The sequence below is a fragment of the Doryrhamphus excisus genome, chromosome 7 (assembly GCF_030265055.1).
Source record: "Doryrhamphus excisus isolate RoL2022-K1 chromosome 7, RoL_Dexc_1.0, whole genome shotgun sequence".
Taxonomy (NCBI): Eukaryota; Metazoa; Chordata; class Actinopteri; order Syngnathiformes; family Syngnathidae; genus Doryrhamphus; species Doryrhamphus excisus.
In genome coordinates this window covers 12,041,220-12,057,010 of record NC_080472.1, presented here as the reverse complement: position 1 = coordinate 12,057,010, position 15,791 = coordinate 12,041,220, and positions in this window count along the sequence as shown.

The window sequence follows — 15,791 nt, the reverse complement described above, 5'->3', positions numbered from 1 at the left end:
TGTGACATGGGCCTGCATTCTTAATTCTGAAGGCACTTGGGAGATTACACTGATATGATAACTCATACATGCTGAAATCTAGAAACATACACAAGTTTTGCCGTTAAGAGATGCACTATGAAATTAACATAATAGAGTGATATGAATCATTCAATTTCATGGAACAAATATGAGAATTGAAGTTGTAAATGTAATTCAGTGCTTCTGGTAGTCTTCAGGCCAGCAGAGAAGGCTTTGCGGGCCTTGATAACAGATGTGAAAATATGACTTAAACATTGCCTGTACAGTTAATAACGTTTCTGTGATGGTTCATAAACGTCTTGTATTAACAGCGTTTGTATTTGAGGTCATTTAGAACATTTTTCTGCTTGAAAATGCTCAATTTAGTGCAAGAATATGCAACATTTGCTTAAATATGCATTTTCCATATACAGCAAACAATCGTTTCCACCACTTTGTCAGAATTTTCTTCAAAAAAATCTATCCATTGTGAATAAAATACAAACGGCAATGATGTCATGACATGACATAAGCGCCCAATCTGTCATTGTTATACTGTCTATGTCTGTCATATGCTTTTATGTATTAACCGTGATGTCCTGCACCAAGCGCCATTTGTTTTCATTTGCATTGTGACTTCACGACACCATCTCTCATTATTCACAACGATTGTCCGCAGCGGTGATGTGAATAAAAATAACAGTTAGTTTCACAGGCGGCGGTAATGAGCTTTGGAAATGAATTCGTTTTCGAGTAATGAGGAATGCAGCTTTTAATGAAGGAGTGACCTTTTTCACTTTAAATGAAATCACAAGTCACACATGCTGCAATTTGACTTTCATGGTTGAATTTTGCCGAGTTATGGAGGATGTGAAAAATAACATTTTGGCCCGAGATGATGACAAAGATAGATAATTGGCTGTGGAGAGATGGATGTTTGCCAAAGTCTAGTCACACTTTTGGATGTTAATTAATATCCCATTTTTGATTTTCTGTGTTTAACCTCATTTCGGAGAGTCTGAGATTTAATTTTAGAGCAAGTTGCTTGTTTTTAAAAATTTTTTTTTTTAGCATTTTTCACTACTTTTCTTTCAATGTGACCCTCCGTTGTAGTTGCAACTTTTGCTGGGTTCAGGTCAGGGCCTGCTCCGCCCTCTGTTGGCTGTTGTCTGAAACTGCAGTCATAAATGGCCTAGTGCAAGGGTCTCAAATTCAATTTACTTGGGGGCCACTGGAGCTAGGGTCTGGGCGAGACTGGGCCGCATCAGGTTTCCACAAAAAAACAAAAACGCATTTATTAAAAACAGAAAAATGAATAAACTTAAATAAAACTAAAGCTCTGATAAAACATTCCACTGTTCTCAAATATCTTACTTTTTATTTTTCTACACAAAATAAGATGAAAAATAAATAAACAAATCAAGAATAAAGAAAATCAATCAATCAGTAATAAATCAATAAATAAATATAATAATAACAATAAAAGGGCAAATAATAAAAAGTTAAGAAACCACATATAGTTGGTGGGTAGACAAATGATTTTTTTCAGATTAAAATGAACAAAGCATTATTAGAGCCCTGTAGACATGACAAAACACGACTATAGTCACATTTATACTCTTTTTATTTACAACATATTGCGCAACTGCAGGGTCTTGAGACACATGCTAACTCGCAAACTAGACAGCTAGCGACCTAAACGGTAGCCTTCAAGTTATTTCCTTTCAACTTAAATAGCCAAAAACTTGCCACTTCCACACGGATAGGGAGGATAACTATTAACAGTTATTTAACCTTTAACATGAACATGAATCAAACGTAATCATTTTTTCTGGGTACATGATACCATACAGCATCCATATCAAACTTGCGCGGGCCGCACTAACATTAAACTTTCATATCAAGGCGGGGGCCTCAAACTAGTGTCCTGCGGGCCACATTTGGCCCACGGGCCGCGTGTTTGAGACCCCTGGCCTAGTGGACTAGTTCACTAAATCTGACAAATAAATGTTTGCGTTTCATGAATTTAATTCAAACAACATAATTCAAGATGCATTTTAAATAAGTTTGAGTTTCTAAGTTTGAACACAAGGCTGGTTAATATAATAACAAACATTTTAACGCTCATCACACATTATGCTAACCTGCGAGTGCGCTTTCTCAAGAGTTGACTTTGCAATCGAGCCAGTCTTTATTTAGAGTCGACAGAAGAGAGCCGACTTGACTAAAGAGGCCCCCCTTGAGTGGACATCAGAGGCCGAGGAGTCTTCTTTGACAGACTAATCTGTCTCATTAGGACCTTATCCCGCCAATCACGAGGAGAGGCGCAGAGATTTCTACGCCGTCGCTTGTAGAGCCGCACGACCTCGGCCAGGCCTTGTTTGGCTTCTATTCTTGGAGGCAAGCTGTCAATCATCCGGCTCATCAGGCTGCAGATCTGTATCACACAGCTGTTACATAACCACTGCTAATCCACACACACATACGCCATGGAAGACAATGAGAGACAGCAGCTGCCTCTCTCTCTCTCTCACACACACACACACACACACACAGAATGAAGAGAGCCAAGAGAAACTGACATACGAGGCCCGAGATGGATCCACTTTGAGCAGCCGAGTGCAAATGGCCTACTTAGAGTTTAAAGTGGGTAATTAGAAACCTAATCAGGGCTCACTTTCTCACCCCCGACACTGGTAATGAAACGCTCCCGTCCTTGTACGTCCTGAAAAGCAGCTGCGGCTGCCCGTAACCACCAAACCACACGCTTACAACACGTCAACATGCTTTTCTTCAAGTGCTCACACACTCGTGTACTTGCTGAAAAAATCACTTTGGAGAAAATCATACAAAAAGTTTGGTTGTTCAGTAGAACCTTCCTTTTCCCAAGGGTTCCACCCCAGAAAGTTATTGACACGCCCATGAAAATGTATATTTTTGACACAAGGTATTATCAGATTTTTGATCAACATTTGCAAAAAAAACCCCAAAAAACAAACATGCTGTTTTTTCCTCTCTATGGAAGGACTGCAGTGACAAGCACCTTCCACCTCAGGCACACCACCGCCCCTTCAGGATGAGGAGAGTAGTACAGCACATTGATGAATGATACTGTGTGTTTTATAGTCCGATAAGCTAGAATAAAGATATCCCACTTCTATTAATAAAATAGTAACTTATATTAGAAATTACCATTATATTATATGATACATATATTATTCATTCATTCATTTTCTACCACTTATCGTCCCAAAAAATAGCTGTGTCTGCCCGTAGCCACCAAACCACACGCTTACAACACGTCAACATGCTTTTCTTCAAGTACTCACACACTCATGTACTTGCGGAAAAAAAATCACTTTGTAGAAAATCATACAAAAAGTTTGGTTGTTCAGTAGAACCTTCCTGTTCCCGAGGGTTCCACCCCGGGAGCACCAGCAAATGGTGAAAACTCAAAGTTATTGACACGCCCATGAAAATGTATATTTTTGACACAAGGTATCATCAGATTTTTGATCAACATTTGCAAAAAAAAAAAACCCAAAAACTGCTTTTTCCTCTCTATGGAAGGACTGCAGTGACAAGCACCTTCCACCTCAGGCACACTATCACCCCTTCAGGATGAGGAGAGTAGTACAGCGCCTTGATGAATGATACTGTGTGTTTTATAGTCCGATAAGCTAGAATAAAGATATCCCACTTCTATTAATAAAATAGTAACATATATTATACATATTACCATTATATTATATTATTCATATATTATTCATTCATTCATTTTCTACCGCTTATCCTCACGAGGGTCGCGGGGGTGCTGGAGCCTATCCCAGCTGTCTTGGGGCGAGAGGCGGGGTACACCCTGGACTGGTGGCCAGCCAATCACAGGGCACATATAGACAAACAACCATTCACACTCACATTCATACCTATGGACAATTTGGAGTGGCTAATTAACCTAGCATGTTTTTGGAATGTGGCAGGAAACCGGAGTACCCGGAGAAAACCCACGCATGCACGGGGAGAACATGCAAACTCCACACAGAGATGGCCGAGGGTGGAATTGAACCTTGGTCTCTTAGCTGTTAGCCGTGCCGCCCCTAACCTCATTGCAGATTAAATTAAGCAGTGCATGTTTCATGTAGAGGGGATGCTAATCATGTTAAAAATAGTAGCGTTGTTAGCAGGATTTCTATGCTATAATATAGGTCTATACATATATTATATATATTATAAGATTATTATATATTACATATTACTATTTATATATAAGTAGTTTAAAAGAGTTGTAATCATACATAAAATATAAATATAATGCCGTCTAATGGACAATATTCATATTTATTTTATCCATCCATCCATTTTGCATGCCGCTTGTCCTCATAGTGTTGCAGGGATAGGCTGGAGCCTATCCCAGCTGACTTTGGGTGAGAGGCAGGCTACGTACACCCTGGACTGGTTGCCAGCCAATCAGAGGCCACATATGGGTATTTAGAAAAACAATCAATGGAGAATTTGTAGTCACAAATTAACTTAACTTGCATGTTTTTGGAATGTGGGAGGGAATACCGGAAAAAAGCAGGAAGATTCAAACGGCACACGTGCAGAGGTTCCAACCGACGGAATATCTTATCTTCCAGATCCACGAGTGCGGCCCCTATTCATTTTATGTTATCAATATTCACCGCTAATTGCAGTGCTCTGTTTTCAGCCGGTTTCCGATAAAGTCAAACAAGTGGGATAAGAGGACTTCAAGGATGCGTCGGAGTCATTTCCTGCTTGGCGCTGAGCTTCAGAAGATGCTGATCCTCCTTTCAGTGATTATTAGAATATACCACCTCTCCTCTTTCTCTCATCTTCAATTTGTGAGGCTCGACTGAGCAGCTGTCGCCGGGCCAACGATGACAAAGTTCTTACTGGTCTTACTGGTCTGCTCGCGTATAAATATTTAGGCTGCAGCGACAAGATCAAATATCCCGCAGGGCTCGATGTGAATAAAGAACAGGTGTTTATGAGACGTGCATGTTTGCTTTGCTGCATTTACTATAAAGCATGCTGTTATCGTCATCGCTAACTATAAACACAGCTTCCTGTTTGCCCATATTAGCAAATAGCACATGTCGAGTAAACATAAACTCCATTGCAGTTCCACATTTCGGCAAAAGTCCGCGAACTTAAACATTTTATGGAAATATATACTTTCCACTAAAAAAATTCTTTGTTGAATGAACGTAATTGTATTATTTTATTCTAAGTGTTTGCACCGAATAAACCGAATTCAACTATTTTGAGTAGATTTTGCTTTTTTATTTTTTTAAAATTTTGAGTAGATTTTTCTTTTTTTCTTTTTTTAAATTTCGAGTAGATTTTTCTTTTTTTCTTTTTTTAAATTTTGAGTAGATTTTGCTTTTTTTAATTTTTTAAATTTTGAGTAGATTTTGCTTTTTTAAAATGTTTTTAAATTTTGAGTAGATTTTGCTTTTTTAAAATGTTTTTTAATTTTGAGTAGATTTTGCTTTTTAGATTTTTTTTTTAAAATCAAATTAAACCCTGACTAGTCCAGGGTGTACCTCACCTACTGCCTGAAGACAGCTGGGATAGGCTCCAGCATACCCTGCGACCCTAGCGAGGATAAGCGGCATAGAAAATGGATGGCTGGATGAAATGAAACCTTTTTTAAATGAACGTAAATAAATGAAGCTGACTACAACCTGGACTGGGAACATAAACAAACATTCTCCGTTGTCCAATGACTGGCCAGCAGTGTGTGTAGCTCCACCCATGTCCAGTAAACGCCTTTGACTTTCTGTAGCTGCAGCTTCTTTTGTGATGGCCATTTTGAACTAACTTTGTTTCATCCCTTTTACTTGAACAATTAAGGCGGGGTTATTTAATCTGAAGGAACCTTGCTGCTACGTCAGCAACAAAAATCAAATAGTAATATTAACCTTACATTTGAGAAGATGCTTCCTACCAGCCCAATTAAATGCAAATAATTGAGCTTCAGGAGGAAGTGCTGCAGGAAGTGCTGTGTGTGTGTGTGTGTGTGTTGTGTGTGTGTAGGTAGGTTGCGAGTGAACGTTATCCTGCCTGAGCAACAGAGATTAGCTCAGCGCCACGAGCCATGAAGGAGCAGAGCAGCACGCTCCCAGCATGCACGGTAATAACAACCTGCTGCGTTCAGGTGCTTGGAAGAATAACTGTGATCGCAGCATTCTTTACAACTTAAAACACAAGCAACTCAAATAGACACATGTGTTAATTATGGAATACAGTGTAAGAGGATATAATACAAGGGTTTAGAAAAAAAAGATAATAAAGGACCCCCCCCAAAAGGTCTTAATGGACTCTTTTTTTCATCAGTGGTTTTTGTCTTGGAACTCTGCCGTGCAGAACAATGCCATGGTTCTTATGGTGGAGTCATGATCACTGACCTTAACTGAGGCAAGTGAGGCCAGCAGGTCTTTGGATGTTGTTGTGGGGTCTTTTGCGACCTCTTGGATGAGTCGTCGCTGCGATCATGTTTTCTGCATTTGTGGATAATAGCTCTCACTGTGGTTTGTTGGAGTCTCAAATTTTTAGAAACAGCTTTATAACCTTTAGATCTCAATTAATTCAATTTATGTTTTAACGGGAGGGACAATCGCAGTTTCACACGGGGCCGTGTAGGTTTGGATTTTCTTTCTCCATGAATAATAGAAGTTTCACACATTTTATGTTCAGTTGCGTTGTCATTGACAAATATTTTTTTTTGACTTTGATTTATTTATTGTAATTTTTTCCCATTTCCCTTGGTTCATTAGAGTGTAAAGGCTCACACAACAGCAGAACATCAAAAAAAGGAAATTAATATATATATATATATATATATATATATATATATATATACAATAATGTATACAGGATGAGCATACATACACATTACATACATACACGTGTATATACATATACACATAGTATATGGTACATACATACGTATATGTAGATATCCACATGTACATACAATGTCAACAAAATAATTAAAATTAAAATGTAATTTTTTTTATTTTAAATGTAAATTTTTGATGTTTTAATGATTGATGTTTTTAATTTAAATTTAAAACATCAATCATTAAAATTAAAATCAAAATTAAAATTAAAATTAAAATTGATGTTATGAATTAAAATTCATAAAAATTAAAATTGATGTTATAAATTTAAATTCATCAATCAATCATCAAAAATAAAAATAAAAATAAAAATAAAAATAAAAATAAAAATAAAAATAAAAATAAAAATAAAAATAAAAATAAAAATAAAAATAAAAATAAAAATAAAAATAAAAATAAAAATAAAAATAAAAATAAAAATACTATTCGACTACCATAGTGCAAGTGCCCTGAGCAGTTCTTTGCCAGTGGACTGAGAGAGATAAATTGGTTTGGGGGTAGCGCCTACACAGCGGGGGCGACGTCCAGCCGAAGGGAAGCAACATGGTCCTGAAATGTATGCCACATTCTGTTACATTTTGTTTCAGAACCTCGGAGACAGTACCTGGTTCTCTCCAGTTTCACGTAGGTTAGAGCATCCTCTATCCAAACAGAGTGAGAAGGGGGGTCAGGGTTTTTCCGACGCATAAGTATAGCCCTCCTTGCATATAAGTAATATTTACATTTGTCTGACGCTGTGAAACATTTAAGTGTGACAAACGAGAGATCACACCACTATGCTATGCGATACATGCTTTGTTATCACCTTTCTAAATTCCTACCAACTTAGTGTGACTCAGATGGCTTTTCTCCGAAGGCCTCATTTCCGAGGCGTTCTTGAACGCACCTGCCCTCCCGCTCAGCGGCCTGGCTGGTGGCGCCACCACTTGCGGACAACAGCTGGCGGTGCGGCGTGTTTGTGTAGGAGGCCTGAGTTAATGCAGTGTTGGTTTACCAGCTGTGGGAGAAGGAGCTCCGTCTTTGTAAGGAGACTTTAGCCGGCTTTGTCTGCTGGAGGTTTTAATTAGCTGCTAAACTGCGGCCCGGGGCCCAGTGGGAAAGACTTCCAGCTGTCAATCACTCTGCAAGGGGGGGGGACTCCAGCAAGCGAGCCTTCCTTGCGTCAACCATTATATTATATTTACTAGTCTTTGCAACGATTTAGCAGACGTTTGCATGAAGAGTGAAATTATTATTATGATTCAGCTGAAGGAAAAGTGTTAAGCTGTTCTCGTATCAACCTGCACCAATGGGGAAGGACTATACTGGGGGTGGGCGCCCATGATGTCAGCACCCCTGACCTGTAGCCTCTTGTTAGCATCTTCAATAACGCTGTCTGTGACGCCACCTGTTGGTCGTAGCCCATCCAATATATCAGCTGTTAAAACAAGAGTTTCCTAAATATGGACTGAGACTCAGCATTTGGATCCCCCAAAAGAATATGTTTGGCTGTAAATAAATAAAGCACAAACCTAAAATTACATAAAATATGTCAAGTATTACTATAACATCGACATATCCATGCAAATGAAAGATTTGAAGACACCACCTAGCTAGCAGAAGCCTACCCTAGTCAGGGTGTCGAGGTTTGGGGGAGGTTTTGGCCTTGGGCCGCGTTGTTAACCATTGGCCCATGACCCGTTACGATATTAGATTTCTTTCCCTCAAAACCTGAGATGCAAGGTCACAGTGAGACATTTCTTCACTCAAACCGGTTACTCATTTACATTCAAATGCACCCACGGCCATCGAAATGTTTTGTTTTGATCAGAGGCCACACTTTGCTTCATATGGACGCAAAATCATGAAAGGAAGGAAAAGTAATGGTAATGGTAATGGTAATGGTAATGGTAATGGTTTAATTTCATTTGAACATGCATCAGATTACAATTGAGTGCATCCCATAATCAGTTCCCAGTTCCACATGTCCAAAAGGAGTAGGAAGAAGCAAAGCTTATTAAATCCTACCCCTCCATCTGGTACTTTTACAATCAGTAACTGTTACATTTGTTCACTTCCTGCTTTCCTAATATAGTTTAAGTTTTATTTTATTATTTTCTTAAAAGTTTTGTTTATTTATTTATTTTTAAAATTTAAAATTATATTTATTTATTTTAAATGTATATATTAAAAAATATTGTTTTATATATTATATATATTAACAAATATTTATATATTATATATATTATTTATATATGTAAATATTAAAAATGTATATATATTTTGTGTTTGTATTTATATTATATATATATATTTATATATAATATATATTTAAAAATAGATATTAAAAATATATATATATTTAAATATATATATTAAAATATTTAAAAAATATATATTATATATATATATTTATATAATATATGTTCTGAAACAAAATGTAACAGAATGTGGCATTTATTTTTTTTTTTTTTCAGTACCAAAGTACGAGGTGAATGAGATGTGACGGCCCCTCCTGCTGGCGGAACGTCCGTGCTGAATATTAAATGACGACCGCATCGTTTGTCCTCTCATTTGTCCTCCTCTGACACTTCCTCTTTGGGCATCACACCCCCCCATGAAGAAGGCTAATCTGCCCCCAGCGGGGACCCCTCTCTCTGACCCCCGCCCCTCCTCACTACCCTCCTCTGCTGTTCCTCACACTCCTTCATGCTTGATTTCGGGGGTCAATTCTGACAAATTGATGGAATTTTTCTTTCATTGATGATGTAGTGAGACACTTGAGTGGAATATTTTGACTGGACTGGGGGCTCTCGGACGGCGATAAATGGGTTTTGGATAAGCGAAAGTAGGAGGACTGAGTTATTTCTTGAATGAAATAGTGTTTCTCACCTTCTTTACCCAAAATGGCCGCCCCTATTTAGCATCTACATCACCTGCAAAGCAGAGCCTAGCTACCTAACTGTGCTAGTTAGCAAAAGAGCTACAATCAGCTGTCATCGGCTGACTCACGGTGATACAAATCCATTAAAAACAGTTTGACTCACGCACTGTATGACTAACACAACAAGATGGCCGCCATATTGTACACTAACTGTTTGTTCAACACGGAGGATAATGAAGCCATCTTTGGTAAAAAGGAGCAGCCCCCCTGTGGTCTTTGAGGGGATTGAGCTAATACAGTGGAACAAAAGCGAAGGAGCACATCCAAGAGGGGGCACTGGGACCACCGTTTGATGTCCCCGGGGAAACATGGGAGTCGTGTAAGCCCCCCGTAATTTACTGTTTGCCGTTGCCCGGGTAGGGATAATTCCCACGAGGACCTTCTCTCCTGGTGCTTTTATAAACTGGGGATTTGTAAAAGCCCCGCTCTTGTTGACCCCCGCAGGTCAGCAAGGGGAGGCGGGGAGGCGGGGAGGCGGTGGCAGAGCTCCACAACCTCTCGTCATCTGGGCCGAGAGCGAGACGCTCGGCAAACACGGAATTACAATTGTTGCATTTGGTCACGGCGGCCAGACGGTGAATGAACGCGAAGCCACAAAGAAGCATGATTAATTTAAGGTGATTAATTACGTTTCCTCCTGTAAGCCCAGCTCAGTAATCACTGGAAATAACCCTGTTAAATGTCGTCAAAGTGCCACGGGGTTCTTCAATGCTTTGTTAGAATCTCAGCATAACAAAAAGATGCGCGGTGCTTTCAAGGACTGTCAGCAAATCATGAAAAACCTTTGATATGAGTCATTGATATGCCAATAAAAGCTTCTTGAAATGACCTTTTGACCTCAAGCTGGGGTTGTCAATTGCTCAAATTTTTTGGGGAAAAAAAATATGATTCTATTTTCAATACATTTTGTAAACAAAACATTTAATCTCGAGCGGTCCTTTATTAGTTTATTGGGAATTTCATCTCCAACATTCATTCATTCATTTTCTACCGCTTATCCTGGAGCCTATCCCAGCTGTCTTCGGGCGAGAGCCGGGGTCCACACTGGACTGGTGGCCAGCTAATCACAGGGCACATATAGACAAACAACCATTCACACTCACATTCATAGCTATGGACAATTTGGAGTGGCTAATTACCCTAGCATGTTTTTGGAATGTGGGAGGAAATTGGAGTACCCAGAGAAAACCCACGCATGCACGGGGAGAACATGCAAACTCCACACAGAGATGGCCGAGGGTGGAATTGAACGCTGGTCTCCTAGCTGTGAGGTCTGCGCGCTAACCACTCGACCGCTGTGCCGCCCTCATCTCCAACATAATATAAGCAAAACATCCAAACTATGTACATATTATTGGTGTTCATGTCTGATGGGAGAGGGGGGAAAGTTGTTCTTCTACTCCGGATGGACCGTGGCCTCGGGACTGAGGGGACAGGGTCACGTTGATGGTGTCCAGGGGTCATCTGTGGTCCTCCGTGTCCTAGAGAGATGGAAGGCCGTGCCCAAATATCTTCTCGGCGCTCCATAAATGTTAACGATGAGGTGAAAGCTTGTTGATGCGATGGCTAAGTCGGTTAGCCATTATTCATTTCTGTTAAAATACCAATGATGACATTAGACGTTTGAAGGCCCAGTAGCACTCCTGAAGCTCTATGAAAACAAGACGGCACATAATAGGCCGAAGCTGACTGTTAGCATGCTAAATGTTCATCCCAGCTGCTATGCAACATCTTGTTAATGCGCTGCTTGATGAATTCATGAAGTTATGTGACATCATTCCCGTTCACCAATCCGGCTAAGCTGCTTTACAAACATCCAGATTGTCCACTGTGTTGCTAGCAAGTTAGCATGTTGAGCCCAGCTGCTATGCAACATCTTGTTAATGCGCTGCTTGATGAATTCATGAAATTATGTGACATCATTCTCGTTCACCAATCCGGCTAAGGTGCTTTACAAACATCCAGATCATCCACGGTGTTGCTAGCAAGTTAGCATGTTGAGCCCAGCTGCTATGCAACATCTTGTTAATGCGCTGCGTGATGAATTCATGAAGTTATGTGACATCATTCTCGTTCACCAATCCGGCTAAGGTGCTTTACAAACATCCAGATTGTCCATGGTGTTGCTAGCAAGTTAGCATGTTGAGCCCAGCTGCTATGCAACATCTTGTTAATGCGCTGCGTAATGAATTCATGAAGTTATGTGACATCATTCTCGTTCACCAATCCGGCTAAGGTGCTTTACAAACATCCAGATTGTCCACGGTGTTGCTAGCAAGTTAGCATGTTAACATGATAGCATGCTGCTATGCAACATCTTGTTAATGCGCTGCTTGATGAATTCATGAAGTTATGTGACATCATTCCCGTTCACCAATCCGGCTAAGGTGCTTTACAAACATCCAGATTGTCCACGGTGTTGCTAGCAAGTTAGCATGTTGAGCCCAGCTGCTATGCAACATCTTGTTAATGCGCTGCTTGATGAATTCATGAAGTTATGTGACATCATTCTCGTTCACCAATCCGGCTAAGGTGCTTTACAAACATCCAGATTGTCCACGGTGTTGCTAGCAAGTTAGCATGTTAACATGATAGCATGCTGCTATGCAACATCTTGTTAATGCGCTGCGTGATGAATTCATGAAGTTATGTGACATCATTCTCGTTCACCAATCCGGCTAAGGTGCTTTTCAAACATCCAGATCGTCCACGGTGTTGCTAGCAAGTTAGCATGTTGAGCCCAGCTGCTATGCAACATCTTGTTAATGCGCTGCGTGATGAATTCATGAAGTTATGTGACATCATTCCCGTTCACCAATCCGGCTAAGCTGCTTTACAAACATCCAGATTGTCCACTGTGTTGCTAGCAAGTTAGCATGTGACCCCGCGCGGGTCTAGACGTGCTGCTAGCTGTCACGGTCAACTCCCAGGCCGCCGTAAAAATGAAGGTCAGGATTATGCGGGAGATTGTTTGCTTTCCTGGGCCCGGCATGACCTTCACCGTGCCCTCTGAAGCGACCCACAGCCAACGTGACACTGTCAGCGAGTATTGATGGAGACGCGCCAGTTGCTAGGTCAGACCTGCCTTTTGTGTCCTTTGTGAGGCGATCTCGGCCTTTGCAAGACATTTAATTGTGGCTTTAGCGTTAGCAAACAGCACCATTTGGTCACATTGTACTGACATGCGTGGTCACAGCACGAGCTAATTTATGCATTTCATGTATATTTTGTTGCAGAATTACATTGTAAAGGTGAATGGAGTGAGGTTCCCAGGCTAGTAAAGTTAGCATGTACAATGGTTTTGTTTTTTTGTTGTTCCGGACTGAATCACAACATGGAAGAGAATCAAACGTCCATCCCTAATGTGTTTTTTATTTTGTAGCAGAGTGACCCAATGCGGCGCCTGCTGTGCATATTTCAGGACGCCGTGGAGGACTCGGAACGACCTCCGGGTCGGGAATGATGCAGGATGAGCGAGCAGACATAAACATTTCTAATCTGAATGAGAGTCAAAGCCAAAGACGTCCGTTACCATGCATTCATTGGGCGGATCTGCCGGGTTATTTGTCAACACGCCTCGTGTGGTGTTGTGTGATAATCTGTGGCGCTGGCCCCAATGGCCTGATGGGTAATTGATCTTTACGTAAACACCACACTTGCCTTTTGAATGCCAAGCGTGTCATTGCGCCGCGTCTCGGAGCCTAATCCCGAGAAGGAATGGGAATGAGCGCCGTTCCCTCTCGCCCGTGTCGACCTCATCGTGTTTGCTGATGCGCCGGGTCGCCGCTCGTGTCGAAGTCATCATCATTTTTAACGATTGAAACACTCGCAGCTGCCGTCAAACGTCTTCATTTACGTACATTATTATTCTGTCGGAGCTCATTAGACCGCATGATTCCTGTTTGTGCTATCTTTGGCTATATTAGCTAACAGGTGCGATCATTATTACTGTACGTCCACGGCCACAATGGATAGGCGTGGAGCGGCCTTTCACACAGAAATCCCGCAAAATAGCTGCTGAGAGCTGCCATGTCTTCATCTGTGCCTTTTTACACAGTACACAAAGTATTGTAGTAACTTCATTCATTCATTCATTTTCTACCGCGTACCCTCACGAGGGTCGCGGGGGAGGGTAGGTGCTGGAGCCTATCCCAGCTGTCTTGGGGCGAGAGGCGGGGTACACCCTGGACTGGTGGCCAGCCAATCACAGGGCACATATAGACAAACAACCATTCACACTCACATTCATACCTATGGACAATTTGGAGTGGCTAATTAACCTAGCATGTTTTTGGAATGTGGGAGGAAACCGGAGTACCTGGAGAAAAACCCACGCATGCAAACTTCATACAGAGATGGCTGAGGGTGGACTTGAACCCTGGTCTCCTAGCTGTGAGGTCTGTGCACTAACCACTAGACCGCCGTGCCGCCCTCAATTAAATCAATTAAGGTGAATTAAAAACATGATAATTTAGCAGGTATCGTTATATTGGCCGAATGTCACCACAAACTAGCCCCCCCTTGCCGAACTAAACATGTAACTGGGGTTGCCCGAACCAGCGGGGTTAGTGGAGTTGGCGTAGCATGAAAAAGATCACTTGGCTGACCCTGGACTGGTCGCCAGCCAATCACAGGGCACATATAGACAAACAACCATTCACACTCACATTCACACCTATGGACAATTTGGAGTGGCTAATTAACCTAGCATGTTTTTGGAATGTGGGAGGAAACCGGAGTACCGGAGAAAACCCACGCATGCACGGGGAGAACATGCAAACTCCAAACAGAGATGGCCGAGGGTGGAATTGAACCCTGGTCTCTTAGCTGTGAGGGGATTCTAATAATGTTAAAAATAGTAGCGTCGTTAGTAGGTTTTCTATGCTATAATGTATTTTATGTCACGGGGCTCCGGGGGCGGGCACCTGGCAGGGTGTGGTGAGTTTTGGAGGCTCGCCATGTAACCATCTGTCAGGCAGCCGCTAAAGGCCAGCCCCAACCTGAAAAATATGGGTATGAGTACGCTAAGTATCGGACACTTTTAGTGCAGGAGGAACTTTGGTTGTGTGCGGGTGCTGCGTCGGACTCTGGTTGCTGTGTGACGCGTTTTGGTAATGTTTTATATGTTTTCATGTTTCATATAAGCTATGAAAAGACAGGAGGAGCGATCCGGCGTCGATGCAACACCAAAAGACAGCCGGCTGTCTTAATGACTTGCCTTTATTCGCCGTTTTTCGCCGGGTGGTCTTGGGTAACCCCCGCAAATAGGAGGTATCTGTAGAGGTGGAATGGCTTTAAATAGATGTCATTGTATTGTACAGGCTTCCCTAATGTTGTGGCCGTATAGATGCCTGAGGTCCAACAGGCTTTATAGGTGCCCTCCCGTCCTCTGCTGTCACCGTGGGGGTGGGGGGGTTGGGGTGGGGGCGGGATGAGCCCAAAGCGACCAGAGCGTTTGTTTTGTTTTGTCGAGGCGACGACATTTAACTTGTTATTCTTTCCCACAGCAGATGAATGATAAATTGTCTTATTATTTTGCTTTAAAGCGAAAGATAAGAGCGCAGCCGTTTGGCCCCCCCAGCCCGCAGGGGCACCACTATGCAGAATATGACAGCCAATTACCTGGGCCTAGTTTGGGATAATGACTTTACAATGAAGCTTTTGATTGAAATGTAACTGGCGTGGCCGCGGGCAAAGTGCAAAAACAATGAATAGGAAAAGTTGGAGCGTCACCAGGAGTGTCTGCAGGTCCGTGCCCCCGTCCAACACCCACCACCCCCCACCCCAGAGCCGCACATAGCCATACAGTGATGAAAAAAAAAACTGATTAATTCCCAGAGTGCTCGCAGCCAACATAAATTAGCATATTCAGGGTAAATATGCAGACTATTGACGATAATAAGACTGGATTATTCAATTCAATGAATGTTAAATAGATGGGG